The following is a 21354-nucleotide window of genomic DNA, read 5'->3' as shown; positions in this document are numbered from 1 at the left end:
AAATTTTATTAAACAAAAAATTAAAAACAGAGAATCATTGCTAATGTAGGCATAGACAGGCATAAATAACACAGAATTGTGCTTAAATAGAAATCTCAATTCACTAATAAAAAATCCCCTTGTTGTATATTTTATAGTAACCGATAATAGGTTTATTCCACAACACTTAAATAAGTAGGGGAAATCTATCGCAAAAAGTGCATAAGGATGTATCTTACTCATTAATCAAATTAACGTATTTTTTTTTTTATACGTTAATTTGATTAATGAGTAAGATACATCCTTATGCACTTTTTGCGATAGATTTCCCCTACTTATTTAAGTGTTGTGGAATAAACCTATTATCGGTTACTATAAAATATACAACAAGGGGATTTTTTATTAGTGAATTGAGATTTCTATTTAAGCACAATTCTGTGTTATTTATGCCTGTCTATGCCTACATTAGCAATGATACTCTGTTTTTAATTTTTTGTTTAATAAAATTTTTCATGTTTTGCTAAAACTCTTTTGATCCCTTATTCTTGCATAATTGTCTTGATAAAGGGAAATTTTGGTGATATATATTGTGTTTGAGTTGTGCTACTAATTTGGTTCCCATGAGAGGGGGATATTTCTGCATCTAATGGTCATATAATGTGATACTTATCATAGACACAAATTTCTTGGATGAATATGCAAGAAGTGTATGGAACATTTCAGCAGCATCACCCCTGCTAATGTTTCCATGTACATCTTCGGGGTAAAGTTTCTCTGTGAAGAAAGTACTAAACTAGTGTAGGAGGACTGTTGGCTAGTCAATGCTCCTTTGGAAAAAAGGTATTAAGTTCTTCAAAGAGCAAAAAAACTGGATCTCTTGTGCCCCCTATTGGAGGTAACAACATTTTAATCAATGTTAACTCTATGATAAGTGTTGCCACATGACTTAAGATATTCATTCAAATTAAGGCCCCGTCACACATAGCGATCTCGCTAACGAGATTGCTGCTGAGTCACAAGTTTTGTGACGTAACAGCGATCTCACCAGTGAGAATGCTGTGTGTGACAGCGATCAGTGACCGGCCCCCCTGCCGGTATCGCTGATCGCTCTGGGAAACCTCTGGACTTTTCTTTGGTCGCTGGTCTCCCGCTGGCCAGCACGCATCGCTGCGTGTGACAGGCGGGAGACCAGCGATCTGCTGGTAACTAACGTACACATCGGGTATCTAAGGGACGCACGTCCCTTGGATATCCGATGTGTACGTTAGTTACCAGCTCCCTGCATCAGCGCGCTGGTAACTAATGAACACAGTGACGCCGCGCGCTCGGCGTTGCTGTGCTGATCGCTGGTTAAGCTGTCTGTTTGACAGCTCACCAGTGATCATGTAGCGATTCACCAGCGATCCTGACACGTTGTCGGGATCGCTGGTAAGTCGCTATGTGTGACGGGGCCCTTAAGGTCTTCTTCAAAAAACCTCCTTCTATGGAGGTGGTTCAATGTTCTTCTGTTTTGCAAGTGGCTAATTTGCATAATTATCGAGTGCTATAGGTGAAGGTTCCACATACCCAACAGGCCAAAATATGGGAACTCTCAAATGTTTTTTTTCCAATGAATTAATTATTTAAGAAAAGACTAATATTGAAGATATTTTTAAAGCTATTACTTGCAAGTGATGAAAAATAACCACCTGAAGAATAAAGCTCTTACATCTTGATATTTGGCTGGTTTGACCTTTAAATAAGTATTTGGCTTGCAGCATTTTGTCTTTTTTTAATGATGTTACATCTCACTTAATATTACTATAAAACACAACATTTTTTTCTATTTCACAGTAGGAAATTGTACAGTGTGGCTCTTTAATGATTCCTCATGTTCATAAAGATGTCTTTCAAACTGGAAGATCTCCCTGCACAACAAAGGTACATTGAAGGTTAAGCTTACTCTTTCATTTTTGGAAGGAGAAAGCATACATCAGTATTTTCAGATTCACACAAAAAGTGAGCACCAGAGGGCAATACTTGTTCACTGTGGAATATGTAGGTGTGTCTGTGACCAGGAGAAAATGTTGCAGATCTAGCTAGACAATGATGAAGCATTTGTCTACAGAGTTTGTGCAATCGTCTCGGTGAAATGATTTTTTGAGAACCCTTCTAGACAGTTCTCATCATGTCTATGTCCCCGTTAAATCAAATTAAGATGAAATTTAGCTATACTTTGCTCTCTTTTTATTATATCTTCATGTGTTCCTTAGAAAACAATGAAATGAGTTAATTTTCCTGCACTTCCACCTCTGCATTACAATGCAGACACTGTTACATCGTCCGAATTGTCTTCCAGAAGTGGAATTAAATTGCTAATTGTTTAAGGAATGGCACAAATACATGGATTATGTGATGGTTTGTTACACCGCAGCATTCATAGCATTGCTAAACTACAAAGCTATTTTTCCCTTTATTCAATTCTCTCTCTTTATGACTATCATATCCTTCCAGATCATGTAACGCATAATGTTCTTACACCTTATAATTATAAATGAACCTTGCAAACAGAAACACCATAATATGAGTATTGATTTGTAGAAGAGCTATCAAAATGTCCATTAAGATGACCATGAATTACCAATATATACTTGAGAATCAGAATCAAAAAAGAAAAAATTGTTCCATAGAGTAATACGTTAGGCATGGTAAACCTAAAGATGTAGGTGTTAGTCTTTGAAGCAGGTGATATAAATGACTATATTTTGCATGTATTCTGGTGGCTGGAGTCTGGAAGCAAATATGGAAGATTGCATACTAGTCACATAAGTCCATTGTGTAGATCCTTTATTGGAGCCTTCAGCCACATTACTAAAATCATCTTTCTTATTATTTTACAGAAAGACACAAGACTATTGTTTAAGGTCACATGGGTATTTTGTCATATGAAATAATGATATGGCTATATAAATGGATAATCTATCGATCATCATGGTGTATGCTTTTTATAACAAATAGTGTAAAATGGACATTCATCTCCAACACATTGTGAAAGCAATAAGGTACTTAGAAGAGCTGTCAACACTCCTTTAAATTTGAGAAGATCTGCTGGTTTTTTAACGGCATGGTAGCTTGTTGCCATGGCAGTAACATTCGAGCAGCTTATTGCTGTAACATCTTATAAAGCCTCTTGAAAGCAAGATCGAGTCTTGATTAGAGGCAAGAAGCAGCATGTCTTCAGTGCTATTTGAGATTTAGCTCTAGATTTTGTCTATTGAAAAGTATGGCAAAATACATCATAGCCATGGAGAATGAGCTTGTCCCTGGATCTTTGGACTGCCTGCTATAAATATATATAGATAGATAGATACATATGTTTAGGTTTTCCAAGTTTATAATATGATCTATTTTATTGCTTCTAAACACTGTTTTTCGGGGATTCCTTTGTATCTCCGCTCATACTGCACCCACCCACACACAAATGATACACCATTTGAAAGGTAAACTTGCCCCCTTCAGCAAGAAAATAGCCAAACAAACCACACATCCACTTGATCACAAAATACAGTTAAAACATTAATTTTCATAAACCTGCAGTAAGGAAAAATAACCTGCAGGTGGCACCACACTACCCCAAAGCACACTACCACAAAGCTGCTTAAGTCATCACAAGCAAATCCAAACATTTGCCTTGGGGTCTTTCCAGCTTGCTCAGCCTATTTCAGGCACATTGGAGAATTGCACAGTTCACTGCAGGTGAGTCACATATGCAAACACATTTGTAAACATGCATTGCTTTTTCAGTGATCACTTCGCCCCACACACACAAATGGTGAGTCACATATGCAAACACATTCGTAAACATGCACTGCTTTTTCGCTAAATACTTCCCCCCACAAACACAAATGATACACCATTTGAAAGGTAAACTTGCCCCCTTCAGCAAGAAAAGAGCCAAACCAACCACATATTCATGATTTTATCACTAAATACAGTTTAAACATTCATTCTCATAAACCTGCAGAAATACATAATGACCTGCAGGTGGCACCTCAACTGGAAAACATTTTTTGGCCTCTACTTATCAAACCAATTTATTGTATTACCAATCTACATATATAAATACCTGTCTGTGTTCATCAGCTCATGAAATACAGATACATTTGACCTGCTTGCTTTTTCTGAAATTGCCTGCACCCCGACGACCAATGTGCGAAAATTTCGCACGGGCCAAGCTAGTGTTAACAAAATGGCAGATATTTTTGACTATGTGTTAACAGCAATTAGTAATACCTGATACGTATACTAGTGACATGATCATTGTGTATCATGTTGTGAATGGGTGTTAATATTAGTAAAAAAAAAAAGCTTTTTAATTTGTTCCATGCTTGTCAATAGGTTGTTACTGGTATTTAAAGTGATTTCTAGTCAAGTGAGTAGCTGCTATGCCTTACACAGCCCACAGATAGAAGTGACCCAGTTTGGAAAAAAAATGCATTTTTATCTAACCTTTAAAAACTCTTGTAACAATAACTGTTATTTTAAATAATCATATTCATTGTTCCTGAGACAAGAAAAAAAGTGACAATGAACACAATTTATGGTAAAATGTCAACTGCTATTCTAACTAAATCTGCAGTAGTGTTTACTTTAAAATGATAAAAAAACATTTCCATAGAGACATTTTTGGTTCTTCCTGTTTTCTTGAACATGTCTGGTGTTTATTTTTCTCCAGGAAGCCTGCAATGCAGTGCAAGGAGAGATTTAAATATTTCCAGAGTGGCTGTAGTCATCATTTGCATTCCACTGACTCAATGAAAGCTGAAACGTCTAAGCAGAAATACAGAAGATAAAAGAGAAACCATTAATCCAAGTAAGATTACTGGCACTGTATCTTGATCCTGCATTCTCCCTTAAATGAGACAAAGATCTTTGTGTTTGCATCCCTCCGGCTCAGCCCAGGAAAATAAGTAATATAGTCTTATAGGAGTGGAAGATTTTAAAGGCAAAAAATATTGACAGCAAACTCAATACATCTTCATCGTATGATATAAAGCTCATTGCTTCAAACAAAAGAATTTTTTAAAATACTGTTGACTTGCTAAATGATAAATAACTATCCTATCCCACTAATGTGAAGCATGATGCTACAAGTTCTTAAGAGCAACACAATTAAATAACTATATTTTTTAACCTTGTAAACATTAACACTGCTAGATCAGTATTTATACCACTAAAGTATCTGACCAAAATGCTAATTATGGTGACCATAAATTACATGTATATACTGTATATACACTTAGGAATCAGAACAGAAGGCAAAATTGTTATTCATTGGTGTAACGAATTAAATACATTACACTTTAAGATGTTAGTTTTAGTCATTGAGGTCATACTAACCTTTTCAAATAACCTTGGGCCACCAAGACCTTTTGGGTTAAATACTAGAGTAAGTGTGAAACGATTCATAGACCCTGGTCCATTGACCACATCAGTAATCTGATCTGTAGTCATTGTCCAGAAACAAAGAGAACCGCCTCATACCCGACGACGTCCACAGCTCTTCTTATAATTACTTAGCAACGATGACATCGTGGCACAATGATTACGTTACATTAGGCCTGCTAATCAACACAAGTGCCACAGATGCCAGAAGGTAGGAGATGATTCTCAGGGCTCAAGTCTAGTGGCCACTGATTACTGTGGCCAATGGATTGGGTCTTGCGAATTGCTTATCAACTATACTATTTAGAGGAAAACATTGCCCATGTTTCACTAAATGGGAATTATATCCAAAAGATAAGAATTTATGACATTCAAATATTGAGTAGTACCTCAAACAATTCAAATATTGAGTAGTACCTCAAGCATAAAATGGACAGTCTTAGTTTCTTCATAAGAAACACACCTAGATTCTAGAGTCAAATTGCTTGGAATTGTATCACTTGTAAGGTCTTTAATGTCTAATAGATTTATTAAACCATAGTAGCATAGTCATGATACTGCCAGAAAGACATAGAAGTAAAACCTCAGTTCCAAAAAGGTTGGTACGCTGTGTAAAATGTAAAAACACGAGAATGCAATAATTTGAGAACCTCTTATGGGCATATTTTATTCATAGCAGAACATAGAATACAGATCAGAAGGTGAAATACATTTTTCCATTTCCATTTTGTTGGCAGCAGTACATCTCAATAAGTTTGGACAGCGCCATGTTTACCATTACCTAGCATACCATCTTAATTTAACAACAGTCTGTAAACATCTGGGAAGTGAGGAGAACCAGTGGTAGAGTTTTGGGAGAGGAATTTTGTCAGGGGAAATCTTTGCTGAATTTTTTGTTTCATAATGTGACAAATTTTTTCTATTGGTGAAAGGTCTGGACTGCCAGTTTATTATCCAGACTCTTCTTCTATGAAGCCATGCTGTTGTGATGGATGCTGTATGTTGTTTAGTATTGTCTGAATGAAATATGAAAGGCCTTCCTTGAAATAGATGTTGTCTGCATGTGAGCATACTGTAATACTGTATGTTGCTCAAAAATCTATAAAATGCTTAACATTGAAACTGCATTTCAAAATAGGCACTAATGCCACCCCATAGGATCAGAGATGCAGGTCTTTTGAACCCGTGCCCTGAAAACAAGCTGCATGGTCCCTCTTCTCTTGAGTCTACATGAGGTTTCTGGTTTCTAGAAAGAATTTCAAATTTTGATTCATCTGATCACAGGATAGTTTTCCATTTTTTCTCAATACATTTCAAATGAACTTTGTCCCAGAGAATACGGCAGCATTTTTGGATTATGTTGACATATGGCTATTGGCTACTTCTTCTCTTGATAGATCTTTCATTTTGCATTCATGGATTGCACAGTAAACTATGTTCACAGACAATGATTTCTGGATGTATTCCTGAGACCATGCAGTGGTTTGCATCACCAAATCATGCCTGTTTTTAATACAGTGCTACCTAAAGGCGTGTAGGTCACGAACATCCAATATTAACCCTGTACCACCTTTTTTGAGATGTGTTACTGCCATAACTTTCTAAATGACTTCAAGTTTCAACTGAAGAAGAAAAAATGCAAACTTTTAACTTCTGATCCGAATTCCATGTTAAATAGAGAATAAAATATGGCTATATGAGAGTTCCAAATCATGGAAATCTTTTTGTATACTTTTTACAGAGCGTCCCGACATTTTTTGAATTGGGATTGCAGAATAAGGTCAGTTTGTTTACAATATTGTTAAAGAACTTCTTGGAAGTATCTGCAATTTTCAGACCGCAGATATTTCATTTAATTTGCCATCTATAAACTTATTCAAGCCAGACTGACCAAGTAGGTAGTGCCTTACAGCAAAGTGCAAGATTCTGAAAAAAAACCCATAACTTAATCACATGAGCTATAGGCAATTAGTGATCTAATCATTTTTGTTCAGGACTTTATTGAATATGATAAGCTGGCATATTCTATATGTGAAACTTTTACTACTACTGAGTTGTGTAAAAATCTGAGTGACAAAAATCCATCAAGTTCAACCTATAACCTAACATGTTGATCCAGAAAGAAGACAAAATGAAGTAGTTGCTAATTGCCCAAATTCCATCTTGGCTCCACATGGCAATCATACTTGTTCCCTGGATTAACATTCTATTACAGTCTTGTACTAATAACGTGAAACACATTGTTCAAGGAAGGCATCCAGGTCCTCCTTGAAATTATTTAGTTAGTTTACCATTATAACATGATGCTTCAGAGAGTTCCATAATCTCACTGCTCTTACAGTAAACAGTCCTCATCTCTAATGATGATAAAAACTTTCTTTCCTGTAGACAAAGAGGATACTCCCTTGTTAACATAGCAGGTCTTGGTGTAAAAATGTCAATAGGTCAATTGACATATTTGAATATTTTTCTAAGATTGTTATTCTCCTTATTCACTGGAGCCCCAAATTATTCCATTGATTGCAAATGAGTTTAAGTGGTCATTGCATCAGGTTGCTATTAACTAATCACTCAGCTTTACTGGAATATCTCAAAACATTCTGTTAAGAGACCTTCTTTCTAGAAAGGCAAATTTAGAGAATCTAAGGAAGTTGACTTGCTGGTGGTTATTTTAAAGTAAGTAGAGGACCCACCATGTGTTTATACTTGGAAGTGAATGCCATTTTTAAATTAAATAATAATATATATAGGATGCCAATGTTTAAATTAGAAGTATGTGACAAAAATTATATTTTATATCTCAGTGCTGTCCTCTTTTGCCACAGAACCTTTATCAATAAATTGTTTTCTGAATTTCAGAAAACTAAAATAAAGTTACATTTTAGACCTGAACCTGTCACTGCCACCTATGGCAAATTTAAAATTTTACTCTGTTTACATGTTGTATACATGACTAATACACACGAACGTATTACCATGGTGCACAACTTCAAGTTGTATGATATGTTTATATGGCTTCTGAAGCACTGTATCCTATATACAGTTGAAACCAGAAGTTTACATACACTATATAAAAAGACACATATGCATGTTTTACTCAATATCTGACATTAAATCAGAATAAACCTTTCCTGTTTTAGGTTATTTAGGATTATCATAATTATTATTATTTGACAAATGCCAGAATAAAGAGAGAGAGAATGTTTAAGTTATTTTTATTACTTACTGCAAAGTCAAAAGTTTACAGACATTTCATTAGTATTTGGTACCATTGCCCTTAAACTGAATGACTTGGGTCAAACGCTTGGGATATCCTTCCACAAGCTTCTCACAATACAGGGTGGGGAGATGTGAATTCTCTCTTTGGCTTCCCTCTGGTGATTACTGAAGGTAGTGGAGCTGGTCAGATTGACAGATGGGTGGCGAGTTCTCTTTCTGGGCTCCCTCTGGTGGTTACTGGAGGTAGTGGAGCTGATCTCATTGACAGAGGCTTGCCACCTGATAATGAGGAAGACGATTGGAGATCTGGGGTTTCTGATTGGGATTTAAGACAGCTGACTCCCTCTATCCCTGCTGGTGATTTTCTTCCTTTGTCTTCTGAGGTCTGACGTCTCCTGCTCTTTCCCTGCATGGTTCAGCTAAGTGGTTCATTTGTTATTCTGTTTGCATTTGATCTGGTTTTGTCTATCTCTGCTTTGTGCGGGTCAGCTAGCTTCGGCTGGGGCTGTGCTGAATCACTGCCCATGTGTTACTGCTTGTGCCAGTTTGTTTTGTCCCCTGTTATATTAGTTTCTTTTGGCTTTGCTTTCAGAATATACCAGAGTGCTGAAATAGTGGGGGCGAAGTCGTGCGAGTTCAGTATTTTTGTGCATCAGACATGTTGGACTTTTTGCAGGGTTTTTTGCGTGATTTCAGACAGTGTCTTTCCTTTCCTGTCCTGTCTAGTCAGTGTGGGCCCCATCGTTTGCTCAGTCTATTTTTCTGCCTGCGTTTGTGTTTTCATCTTGTCTCACCGACAATATATGTTTGGGGGCTATCTATTCTTTTGGAGTCTGCTCCGGGGCAGTTTAGATTTCCCCTTTCTTACTTTGGGCTTGGTTAGCTCTCCGGCTGTGCCGAGGCATCTGGGATCGTCGTGGGTGCGCTCCACGGCTGCTGCTGGTTGTGTGGATGGGATCGGGGAAGGGTTTGGCAGAAACCATAAAAGATGTTATGGTGGGATTTCCTGTTCCCCCTGTTCTTGATGACTCTGTCATTGACCATTCCAATTGATTGGCGTTTACATGAACGTAAAACTACACGAGAAGCATTGTTGCCTTTCGAACGAACTTATGAACTCAAGCAATGCAATAGGGTTTTGTCTAGGGCGCAACGTCAAGAGTTTAGAAGGCGAAATAAGTTATGCTTCTTTTGTGGAGATGCTTCTCATGCTATTTCAGCCTGCCCAAAATGAGAGAAACGTTTTGCTCACTCATTTGCGATGAGCAGTGTGCAGCCTAAGTTCCTTTTGGCTGTTACCTTGATCTGCTCCTTGTCCACATTTTCCGCTAAGGCATTTGTGGATTCAGGAGCAGCTTTAAATCTAATGGATTTTGACTTTACTAAACGTTGTGGTTTTCCCATGATACCCCTGTGGACTCCTATCCCTTTGAGGGGTATTGATGCTACTCCTTTGGCGGAGACTAAACCCCAGTTTTGGACCCAGGTGATAATGCGGGTCACCCTGGACCACCAAGAAAATTGTACATTTTTGGTGTTGCACAATTTGCATGATACTATTGTTCTGGGTTTTCCTTGGTTGCAAACTCATAATCCTGTTGTAGATTGGAAATCTGTGTCTGTGGTGAGTTGGGGTTGTCAATGTGTTCTTAGTGACACTCCTGTTTTCTCCACCTCTCCCCAGTCTCTTGATATTCCTGACTATTTGGCTGATTTTCCTGATGTATTCAGTGAGAGTAAGTCTGCGTCTTTGCCTCCTCATAGGAGTTATGACTGTGCAATTGAGTTAATGCCCGGGTGTAAATTTCCCAAGGGTCGGCTTTTCAACTTATTGGTACCCGAACATGATGCTATGCGATCTTATATCAAGGACTTGTTTAAGAAGGGTCATATTAGACCATCCTCTTCACCTTTAGGTGCTGGGTTTTTTTGTGGCCAAGAAATATGATTAATTAAGGCCATGTATTGACTCTCGTTCCCTTAACAAAATCACTGTTAAATATCAGTACCCGTTACCCATGATTTCTGATTTATTTTCCAGAGTTGAAAGTGCTTGTTGGTTTACCAAGCTTGACCTCAGGGGGGCATATAATCTTATTCGCATCAAGCATGGGTATGAATGGAAGACGGCGTTTAATACTCCAGAGGGACATTTTGAGTACCTGGTGATGCCTTTTGGGCTCACTAATGCCCCTTCTGTCTTCCAGTCTTTTATGAACGATATTTTCCGGGACTTTGTGGATAAGTTTTTGATCATTTATCTGGATGATATTTTGATCATTTCCAGTGATTGGGATTCTCATGTGGAACATGTCCGGACTGTGTTCCGGATTTTGAGGGAAAATTCTCTGTATGTTAAGGGATCGAAGTGCCTCTTTGGTGTACAGAGGATTTTATTTTTGGGATTCATTTTGTCCCCGTCTGTTATTGAAATGGACCCAGCCAAGATACAGGCCATTTATGATTGGGTTCAGCCCAGTTCTTTGAAGGCTCTCCAGAAGTTTTTGGGTTTTGCTAATTTCTACCGTAAATTTATAAGTAATTTTTCTGGTATTGTTAAACCACTGACTGATTTGACCAAAAAGGGCGCTGATGTGGTGAATTGGTTTCCAGAGGCAGTTTCGGCATTTTAGGAGCTTAAGCGGAGATTCACTTCTGCTCCGGTTCTATGACAACCTGATGCCTCACTCCCATTTCAGGTGGAGGTAGATGCTTCTGAGATTGGTGCAGGAGCCGTTTTGTCCCAAAGAGATCTGGTGACTTCTAAGATGAATCCCTGTGTCTTCTTTTCTCAAAAATTCTCCCCATCTGAACGTAACTATGATGTGGGGAATCGTACATTTTTGACCATGAAATGGGCATTTGAAAAGTGGAGACATTGGTTGGAGGGAGCTAGACATCAAGTTGTAGTCCTCACCGACCACAAGAATTTAATTTATCTTGAATCAGCCAAATGCTTGAATCCTAGACAGGCTAGGTGGGTCTTGTTTTTCACGCATTTTAATTTTGTGGTCTCTTTTCTTCCAGGCACTAAGAATGTTAAGGCAGACACCCTTTCTTGGAGTTTCTTTGCGGATTCTCTTGATGTGACCGAGCCTACTACCATTCTAAATGAGGGTGTAGTTCTTTCCGCCATCTCGCCCGATTTGAGAAGTGCCCTGGAGGAATTTCAGGAGGACAAACCTGAATGTTGCCCTATGGGAAAATTTTATGTTCCTGACCAGTGGAGAAAAAGAGTAATGTCTGAGATTCATTGCTCCGTGTTGGCTGGTCACCCAGGTATTTTTGGTACCAGAGATTTGGTGAGTCGGCCTTTTTGGTGGCCTGCCTTATCTCGTGATGTCAGGAATTTTGTGCAGTCCTGTGGGACTTGTTCTCAGTCCAAGCCCTGTTCTCGTTTTAGTGGGTTGTTGATGCCCCTACCAGTGCCCAGGAGGCCATGGACTCATATCTCAATGGATTTTATTTCTGATCTTCCTGTCTCTCAGAGAATGACTGTTCTCTGGGTGATCTGTGATAGATTTTCGAAGATGGTCCATCTTGTACTACTCCCAAAATTGCCATCTTCTTCTGAGTTGGTGCCCTTGTTTTTACAACAGGTGGTTCGGCTGCACGGGATTCCTGAGAAAATTGTGTCGGACAGAGGAGTCCAGTTTGTTTCCAGATTTTTGAGAGCTTTTTGTTCCAAACTGGGAATTCAGTTATCTTTCTCCTCTGCATTTCATCCTCAGACCAATGGGCAGACTGAGAGAACAAACCAGACTTTGGAATCCTATTTGAGATGTTTCATTTCTGCTGATCAGGATGACTGGGTCTCATTTTTGCCCTTGGCTGAATTTGCGCTAAACAATAGGGCTAGTTCTGCCACTTTGATGTCACCCTTTTTCTGTAACTTTGGGTTTCATCCTCGATTTTCTTCAGGGCAGGTGGAATTCTGTGGTAGAGAGAATGCAGCAGATTTGGGACCAAGTGGTGGATAAGTTGTCCCACTCTCAGGAAAAAGCCCAACGGTTTTCCAACTGGCAAAGGACCATTGGTCCCCAGTTTAAAGTGGGTGATATGGTTTGGTTGTCTTTAAAGAATATTCCTATGAAGATTGCATCTCCAAAATTCAAAATAAAGATTCATTGGACCTTATAAGATTTTGGAAATCCTTAATCCCATTTCTTTCCATTTGGCTCTTCCAGTTACATTTAAGATTCATAACGTGTTCCAAAACTCCTTGTTGAAGATGTTTGTAGAGCAAGTAGTTCCCATGGTGGTGCCTCCTGACCCTGCATTGGTTAAAGGTAATTTGGAGTATGAGGTAGAGAAAATATTGGATTCTCGTTTACCTAGATGGAGACTCTAGTACTTGGTCAAATGGAAGGGTTATGGCCAGGAGGATAATTCTTGTGTCTCTGCTTCTGACATTCATGCCAAAAGATTGGTTTGTGCTTTTCACCGGGCCCATCCTGACCGGCCTGGTGGCATGGATGAGGGTTTGGTGACCCCTCCTCAAGGGGGGGTACTGTTGTGAATTCTCTCTCTGGCTTCCCTCTGGTGATTACTGAAGGTAGTGGAGCTGGTCAGATTGACAGAGGGGTTGCGAGTTCTCTTTCTGGGCTCCCTCTGGTGGTTACTGGAGGTAGTGGAGCTGATCTGATTGACAGAGACTTGCCACCTAATAATGAGGAAGACGATTGGAGATCTGGAGTTTCTGATTGATATTTAAGACAGCTGACTCCCTCTATCCCTGCTGATGATTTTCTTCCTTTGCCTTCTGAGAGCTGACATCTCCTGCTCTTTCCCTGCATGGTTCAGCTAAGTGGTTCATTTGCTATTCTGTTTGCATTTGATCTGGTTTTGTCTATCTGTGCTTTGTGCAGGTCAGCTAGCTCCGGTTGGGGCTGGGCTGAATCACCGCCCATATGTTAGTACTTGTGCCAGTTTGTTTTGTCCCCTGTTATATTGGTCTCTTTTTGCTTTGCTTTCAGAATATACCAGAGTGCTGATATAATGGGGGCAAAGTCGTTCGACTTCAGTGTTTTTGTGCATCAGACGTGTTGGACATTTTGCAGGGTTTTTTGCGTGATTGTAGACAGTGTCTTTCCTTTCCTGTCCTGTCTAGTCATTGTGGGCCCCATCATTTGCTCAGTCTATTTTTCTGCCTGCGTTTGTGTTTTCATCTTGTCTTACCAACAATATATGTTTGGGGGCTATCTATTCCTTTGGGGTCTACTCCGGGGCAGTTTAGATTTCCCCTTTCTTGCTTTGGGCTTGGTTAGCTCTCCGGCTGTGCCGAGGCATCTGGGATCGTCGTGGGTGCGCTCCGTGGCTGCTGCTGGTTGTGTGGATGGGATCGGGGGTCTGCGGTCCGCTTGGTTGCCGACCTCTCTGGTTTTCTGTGGCTTGGCCTGGGCCTGCTATCCTCCTCGATGATCCAGTCTTAACAGTGGGCCATTTACTGTATATGGATACACCTAAATAAAATGGGAATGGTTGGTGATATCAACTTCCTGTTTGTGGCACATTAGCATATGGGAGGGGGAAAACTTTGCAAGATGGGTGGTGACCATGGTGGCCATTTGAAAGTTGGCCATTTTGGATCCAACTTTATTTTTTTAAACTTATTGATAATTTCATAAGAAAAACAATGGTGTGCTTGGTTTTAAAATAACTTTATTCTTTCATGAGTTACTTACAAGTTTCTCTTTGTTTACAGCCATTGACATGTTGCATAGGTTAACACATGAGGAGCATCCCATCATACAGCCATTACTTAAAAAAACATTCCTTGACCAAAACTGTTCCGCTAACTATAGACCTGTCTCTAATCTTCCCTTCATCTCTATATGCCTGGAACGCCTGGTTCACGCCTGACTTATCCGCTATCTCTCAGATAACTCTCTCCTCGCCCCTGTATAATCTGGTTTCCGCTCTCTTCACTCTACTGAAGCTGCCCTCACTAAAGTCTCTAATGATCTTCTAACAGCTAAATCTAATGGTCTCTACTCCGTGCTAATTCTCTTGGATCTCTCTGCAGCATTCGGCACTGTGGATCATCAGCTACTCCTCACTATGCTCCATTCCATCGGCCTTAAGGACACCTTTCTCTCATGGTTCTCCTCCTAACTCTCAGACTGCTCCTTTACTGTATCTTTTGCTGGCTCCTCCTCCTGTCATCTTCCCCTTACTGTTGTGGTTCGTCAAGGATCGGTTCTAGGCCCCTCCTCTTCTCTTTGTATACTGCCCCTATAGGTCAAGTAGTCAGTAGATTTGGGTTTCAGTACCATCTCTGCTGATGACACCCAAATATACACTTCTCTTGATATCACGCCTGCCTTTTTGGAAAACACCAGTGATTGTCTTACCACTGTCTGTAACATCATGTCCTCCCTCTATCTGATACAGAACCTGTCAAAAACTGAACTCCTTGTGCTTCCTCCCTCTACTAAAGCTACCTATGTCCGACATTGCCATTTACGATGTGTGGTTCCACCATTACTCCCCAGCAACATGCCCGCTGTCTTGGGGTCATACTTGATTCTGAGCTTTCATTCACCCCCCACATCCGATCACTGGCTCGCTCTTGTTATCTGCACCTCAAAAACATTTCTAGAATTCAACCCCTTCTTACTTTCGAGACAGCAAAAACTCTTACTGTTTCTCTTATTCATTCTCATCTGGACTATTGTAACTCTCTACTAATCGGTCTCCCTCTTACCAAACTCTCCCCTCTCCAATTTGTCCTGAATGCTACAGCTAGGATCATATTCCTCACCAATCATTAAACCGATGCCTCTAACCTGTGCCAGTCCTTAGACTGGTTACCCATCCAGTCCAGAATTCAGTATAAACTTATTACCCTCACCCAGAAAGCACTCCATGGCTCAGCACCACCCTACATCTCCTCCCTTGTCTCAGCCTACCACCCTACCCATGCCCTCTGTTCTGCTAATGACCTGAGGTTAACATCCTTAATAATCAGAACCTTCCATTCCCGTCTCCAAGACTTTTCAAGTGCTGCACCAATTCTTTGGAATGCACTACCCAGGTTAATGCGATTAATCCCCAATCCCCACAGTTTTAAGCGTGCCCTAAAAATACATTTGTTCAGACTGGCCTATCACCTCAACACATTAACCTAAATATCCCTGTGTGGCTCATTCAAACTTTTTTACCATAACCAGATTCCTCGCATCATGTTCTCACATGCTTTATGATTTTAATAGCCCTCTGTGTCTGTACTGTTAAATATTTAGACTCTTACTGGTTCATGAAGCAACAGGAACACCCGATTCTTACACTATGGCTGGTCCAATTGTTAGCATTCACTTTTCGTGTCTCCTCTTTTTTCTCATAGATTGTAAGCGTGCGAGCAGGGCCCTCACTCCTCTTGGTATCTGTTTTGATCTATGTGTTTATTGGTATGCTGTAATGTCTATTGTCTGTAGAAGTCCACTCTATAATGCAAAGTGCTGCAGAATATGTTGGCGCTGTAGAAATAAAATTATTATTATTATTATTATTATTAGGAGCGGATAGAAATTGTGTTGATGTCTGATGAACGCAGTACCCGGGTTATTGCAGCAGATTTCAATGCAAGACACCCTACGCAAGAAAACTGTCACCATTCCCATTTTATTTAGGTGTATCCATATAAATGGCCCACCCAAAAAAATTTGCCTCATCACTGAACATAATGCTCTGTGTGATCTGAGGGTCATGTTCCAATTTTTGCTTTGCCCATTCTGCAAATTCAGCATGCTGATCTGGGTTACCAACCATTCCCATTTTATTTAGGTGTATCCATATAAATCGCCCATCCTGTAGTTGGTCTGAATTTGGGCACATTCCTCCTGACAAAACTGGTGCAACTGATCCAAATTTGTAGGTCGCCTTGCTCGCACCTGCCCCTTTCAGCTTTGGCCTTAAATTATTTATCATAATGCATCTTATTCCACTTAGTCAAATAGTAAAGATATCTGGAAGTAACAGATTCAAATAGGTTTCATTTTGAAAGGCTTGCTGCAAAGAAGTGCTTGGTGCTGAAGTGTAATTATACATTTTGTCAGTTGAAGAATGATATATGGTTGTTGCTGATTTGAGCTTCTATTAGACTAATTAGCATTCAGACATGATAAGAGAATGAACTGTTAATTTCTTCTTTTTATTGTTGATTTTCTCTGTAACTGGGGCTGGTACCCCAGTTAAATGTGAAGTTCAGCATCCATCCTTCATAGCAGAGTTGACTGGGTCTAGTAAGAAATAAATTAACCAATGTCCTATATGTAGGGGCACTTCACAACAATAGCACGACTAATCCTACAAGTTGAAATGTAGGAAGAAGAAGAGATCCCAAATCATAAAAAGCAATTTTATTAATCAAGTTAAAACACACATAAAAAAGCAAAACACATTTGAGTATGGAGACTATGGTAATTAGATTTCTTCCAGTAAACCCTTGTTCTTCAAGTTAATACATTATGGAGTTAATTCTCCGTTATATGTAATTTGTTTATTGTGATGTCCCCTATGGCAATTTTTGCTTTTTTATGTGTGTTTTAACTTGATTTATAAAATTGCTTTTTATGATTTGGGATCTCTTCTTCTTCCTACATTTCAGCTTGTAGGATTAGTTGTGCTATTGTTGTGAAGTGCCCCTACATATAGGACATTGGTTGATTTGTATCTTTTCTGTTTGCATATCAGACTGTCCGTACTATGGATTTAAGAGCTAAGGAACAAACTTGGCGGTCAAAAGCTGATGATATTTTTAAGCAAAATGCCGTTTATGTTTCGCTAGATACTTCTACAGATGGCAGAGAATTTATGTCCAAGTATAAGAATGCTCTACACAAGAAAATTAAAATTTGGTGGAATTGGGCCTCATTAAAAAATTATTTGGAGAAAAACATCATTCCTCGTGGCCTTAGAGTACAGCTTTTTCCCACATTTGAGCTTTATAATGATGAATTGACTCATAAATGGATGGATACGGCAAGTAATTGTTCTTTTGATTTTATGAAAATTATTATTGAGAACAATACTGCGTCTTTGAAAGGGATTGACAATGATCTGGACTCTTTACATAAGTCATTACAGTCTAATATGTCTAAAGAACATCTGGAATCATGGTTAAAGGATTTGAGAAAAGAGGTTGATAAATGGGAGGAAGATATCAGCCAGGGAAAATAAAAAAAACATTTTCGTGATAATAAAGACTACGAGTTTATCGTTGGCAATTTCAAAAAAAGTCTGATATTTCAACACAGCAGACTACTAAAGATAGGTCGGACACTTCCAGCATGTCAGGAAGTGAAAGCAGTGTATCTATGGCTGAATCTGGATATAACAGGGATTTTCAATTGAGGAGTGTTGGGAGACGTAAATACCCGGATATTTTTCACAAAGCACAGAAACAAGGAAAATCAAAGGATTCCTTTAAGGTAATGAATCTATCCTCGCATATGGTGACATCAGTGCAAATACAAGTGTTGGGAATAAGTTTAACCTTTTCCCTCTCTTCTCATTTAGACCCTTTGTTGCGATAAAGAATTTGAATTTATTCGCTAGAAAAATTGTTCTGAATAAATTACATTATAAACCTGAACATTTGGGTTATGATTTTCCAACTACATCGGAAGAAAGGGAGGCCATTGAAATTTTGGAATCTCTGGATACTGAGAGTGAATCACATGAGGTTGGAACCATTCCATCTGGCCTTTTTTCTAAATCAAAAAGTTTCCCTTCCTTCAGCCTGTGTCTGGCTGTAGAGGTATTTACCCGTTTGGTGACTAAGGGCATTGAGGTGTTAGCTAAGTCCCAGAAATTTAAAGATAATTTGTCGGGGCAGGAACGTAAAGCTTTGAAGGAATTAATGGATTGGGATGATGTCCTGATAAAAGCAGCAGATAAAGGGGGGAACTTAGTTATGTGGCCTATTGAGATGTTCGAAAGACAGGCGTATAAACTTTTGAACTATGAGAGATTTTGTAGGAGATTAACATTTAATCCTGTCTCTTCATTCCAACAGGAATTGATTGTTATTTTGGAGAAGGCATTTTATGATGGTTTAATTTCAAAGACACTTCTGGATAGGATCCGCAATTTTCAACCTAAATTGCCGACTTTTTACCTCATTCCCAAGGTACATAAGAATGCCCTTGATCCACCGGGGAGACCGATTGTGGCTGGGAATGGAGGGATGTGCGAGATCATTTCGGATATTGTGGATCATTTTCTTAAACCTATTGTGTCTACTCTCCCTTCTTTTATTAGGGACACCAATCAAAGCTTGCAGCGTATTGATCAGTTACAACTGGAAGAGCATCAGATATTGGTTACATCTGATGTAGAGGCTTTATACACCTCCATTAAACATTCTGATGGCCTGGCATTATCTTCATGGTTCCTACGTTCCAGTAATATTGATGGCTCTTTGGCAGATTTGATTTTGATCCTTTTGGAGTTCGTTTTGAAGCATAACATCTTTACTTTTGACAATAAGATCTTTCTTCAACTCCAATGTACGGCAATGGGGGCCTCTTGTGCCCCCTCTTACGTCAATTTAATTTTGGGGGCTTGGGAGAGGGAGATTTTTTTGAGTGATAAGATCGAGGAAATGGGGAAGGTGCATAGCTGGATGAGATATATAGATGATGTGCTATTTGTATGGGAAAGGACTGAGTCAGAATTGGAGAAATTGATGAAGAAGCTTAATGACAAAGAGATTAATGTTAAACTTACATTTAAATCCGGCAGAAAGCTGGAATTCTTGGATATTTTGATTGAAGCTTCTGAGGATGGAGTGATCCATATGGATATTTACAGGAAACCTACGGCTACAAATTCGTATTTGCGAGCGGACTCAGCCCATCTGGCTAGCACCATCCGTGGAATCCCGATAGGACAGTTTCTGCGAGCTAAGCGCATTTGTTCGGAGTCACACACTTTTGAAAAACAATGTATGGAACTGACCAGAAGATTTGAAGACAGGGAATATAGCCGAAGAACCATTAAGAGGGGCCATAAACGAGCTTTGGAAACCTCGAGAAATGAACTACTATACAGCAACAAGTTGGCTGATAAAGGATGTAATAAACAGGTACGATTCATTTCTACTTTTAATAGTCAATGGCGTAACCTCAAGGATTTGATCTCTAAACACTGGAATGTCCTTCTCAGTGATCCGGTTTTAAGACAAACTTTACCTCTTTCCCCACAATGTGTAGCTAGGAGTTCAGCTAATTTGAAAGATTTGCTTGTCCATAGTCATTATGTTCCTAAAAGTAATTCGAGTAGGCCCTTGTCCCCGGGATTTTTTCCATGTGGCCTGTGTAAGGCCTGTTTAAATCTTGATAAGTCTAAGAAATTCAAAAACTTTGATGGGTCGCGTTGGTATGACATTCGCAAGCATCTCACTTGCACCTCGAATGGTGTGATATATCAAGCGGAGTGTCCTTGCGGAAAACTATACGTGGAGCTTACTACAAGAGAGCTCAAATTTAGGGTGAGAGAGCATGTTTTGGATATCGAGAAGGCCTCCACAATGGAAAATGATGTTCTCTTAAAAACTATACCACGCCATTTTAAAAAGTTTCATGAATGTAATCCGCGAGGGTTACGTATTAAAGTGATTGATCAAATGGACTTGGGCTTTAGGGGTGGGGACATGGGCCAAAGCTTGGCACAATTAGAATGTCGATGGATTTACCGACTTGGTACCCTTAGTCCGGCAGGACTTAATGAAAATATGGGCCTTTCTGCTTTTCTGTGAATAGTATCTTTTTAATTGGGTTGGAGTGGGGTGTATTATGTTTTATTTATGTTCCCTTCAGGTATAGCATGTGTTTATATGATATTAATTTTAATTTTCTCTTTTTTAGTTTATAAGTGTTCTTTGGGTCTTTATCAGTGACATGGGAGTTCATCTAACGTGACAGTATCAAGTGATTTTGCACTGATTCGTATGGGCCAGTTTGGAAGAATTGAAGACACAATTGATTTTTATTATTATGTCATATTTTATAATGTGAAGTTGTGGATAAAAATGTGTATTTTTTCTAAACACAATTGTGTTAAGTTTTTTTTGTATATATAAATGCACTAGAGTTGAGCGAAACGGGTCGAAAAATTTCAAAAGTCGCCGACTTTTGGCAAAGTCGGGTTTCATGAAACGAAATCCGACCCTAGGATGAGGTCGGCCACGAGGTCTGCGACTTATGCGCCAAAGTCGCGTTTCAAAAGTTTGTTTTGCGCTCTTTTTCAGCCAATCAGGATCCACGGACACTGTGGGCAACGTGATGACATAGGCAGGGGTCACCACCATCTTTCAGAAGGGCATGCAAGTGATTGGCTTGCTTTGGTGGGCGTCACAGGGGTTATAAAAGGGCATGCACGCCGACCGCCATCTTACTTCTGCCGATCTTAGCATAGGGAGAGGTTGCTGCTGCTGATTCTGTAGGGAGAGCGTTAGGCAGGGAAGAAGAAAAAAAAACTGCTTCTGCTGCTAGCGATTTTGCCTGTACAACACACCAGTCACTGTGTGTGCAGTGCAAGGGGAGGCTATATTGTGATGGATCAGCGGTGTTGGTTGTTAGGCTGCCTTCTAAGGCTTCCTGACAGCTGCATTGCTGTTTACCCACTGCTCTGCAAACTGCTTTTTTAAAAGCAATCCCAATTTTTTTTTTTGTCCTGCTGAGGTACTGAGCGTGCATTTTTTCACACCATACAGTGGTGTACGCTCCT

At 39.4% G+C, this 21354-nt stretch overlaps 1 long non-coding RNA gene across 2 annotated transcripts; it reads left to right on the top strand.

Annotated features, from left to right (window-relative positions):
* Positions 1-1855: 1855 nt before the first annotated feature.
* LOC141047599 (uncharacterized) lies at positions 1856-20641 on the top strand. 2 transcript variants are annotated; one of them, XR_012219845.1, is made up of 8 exons: positions 1856-1899; positions 4694-4831; positions 17411-18053; positions 18142-18307; positions 18641-18754; positions 18886-19133; positions 19369-19711; positions 20493-20641. It is a non-coding gene; the product is annotated as an uncharacterized lncRNA (long non-coding RNA). The 2 variants fall into 2 exon arrangements; XR_012219844.1 differs by having other exon boundaries at positions 18142-18382.
* The last annotated feature ends 713 nt before the right edge of the window (positions 20642-21354 follow it).

The sequence above is a fragment of the Dendrobates tinctorius genome, unplaced genomic scaffold, assembly GCF_039654945.1.
Source record: "Dendrobates tinctorius isolate UK_male_01 unplaced genomic scaffold, ASM3965494v1 ptg000128l, whole genome shotgun sequence".
NCBI lineage: Eukaryota > Metazoa > Chordata > Amphibia > Anura > Dendrobatidae > Dendrobates > Dendrobates tinctorius.
This window is presented reverse-complemented; position numbering and strand designations above follow the sequence as displayed.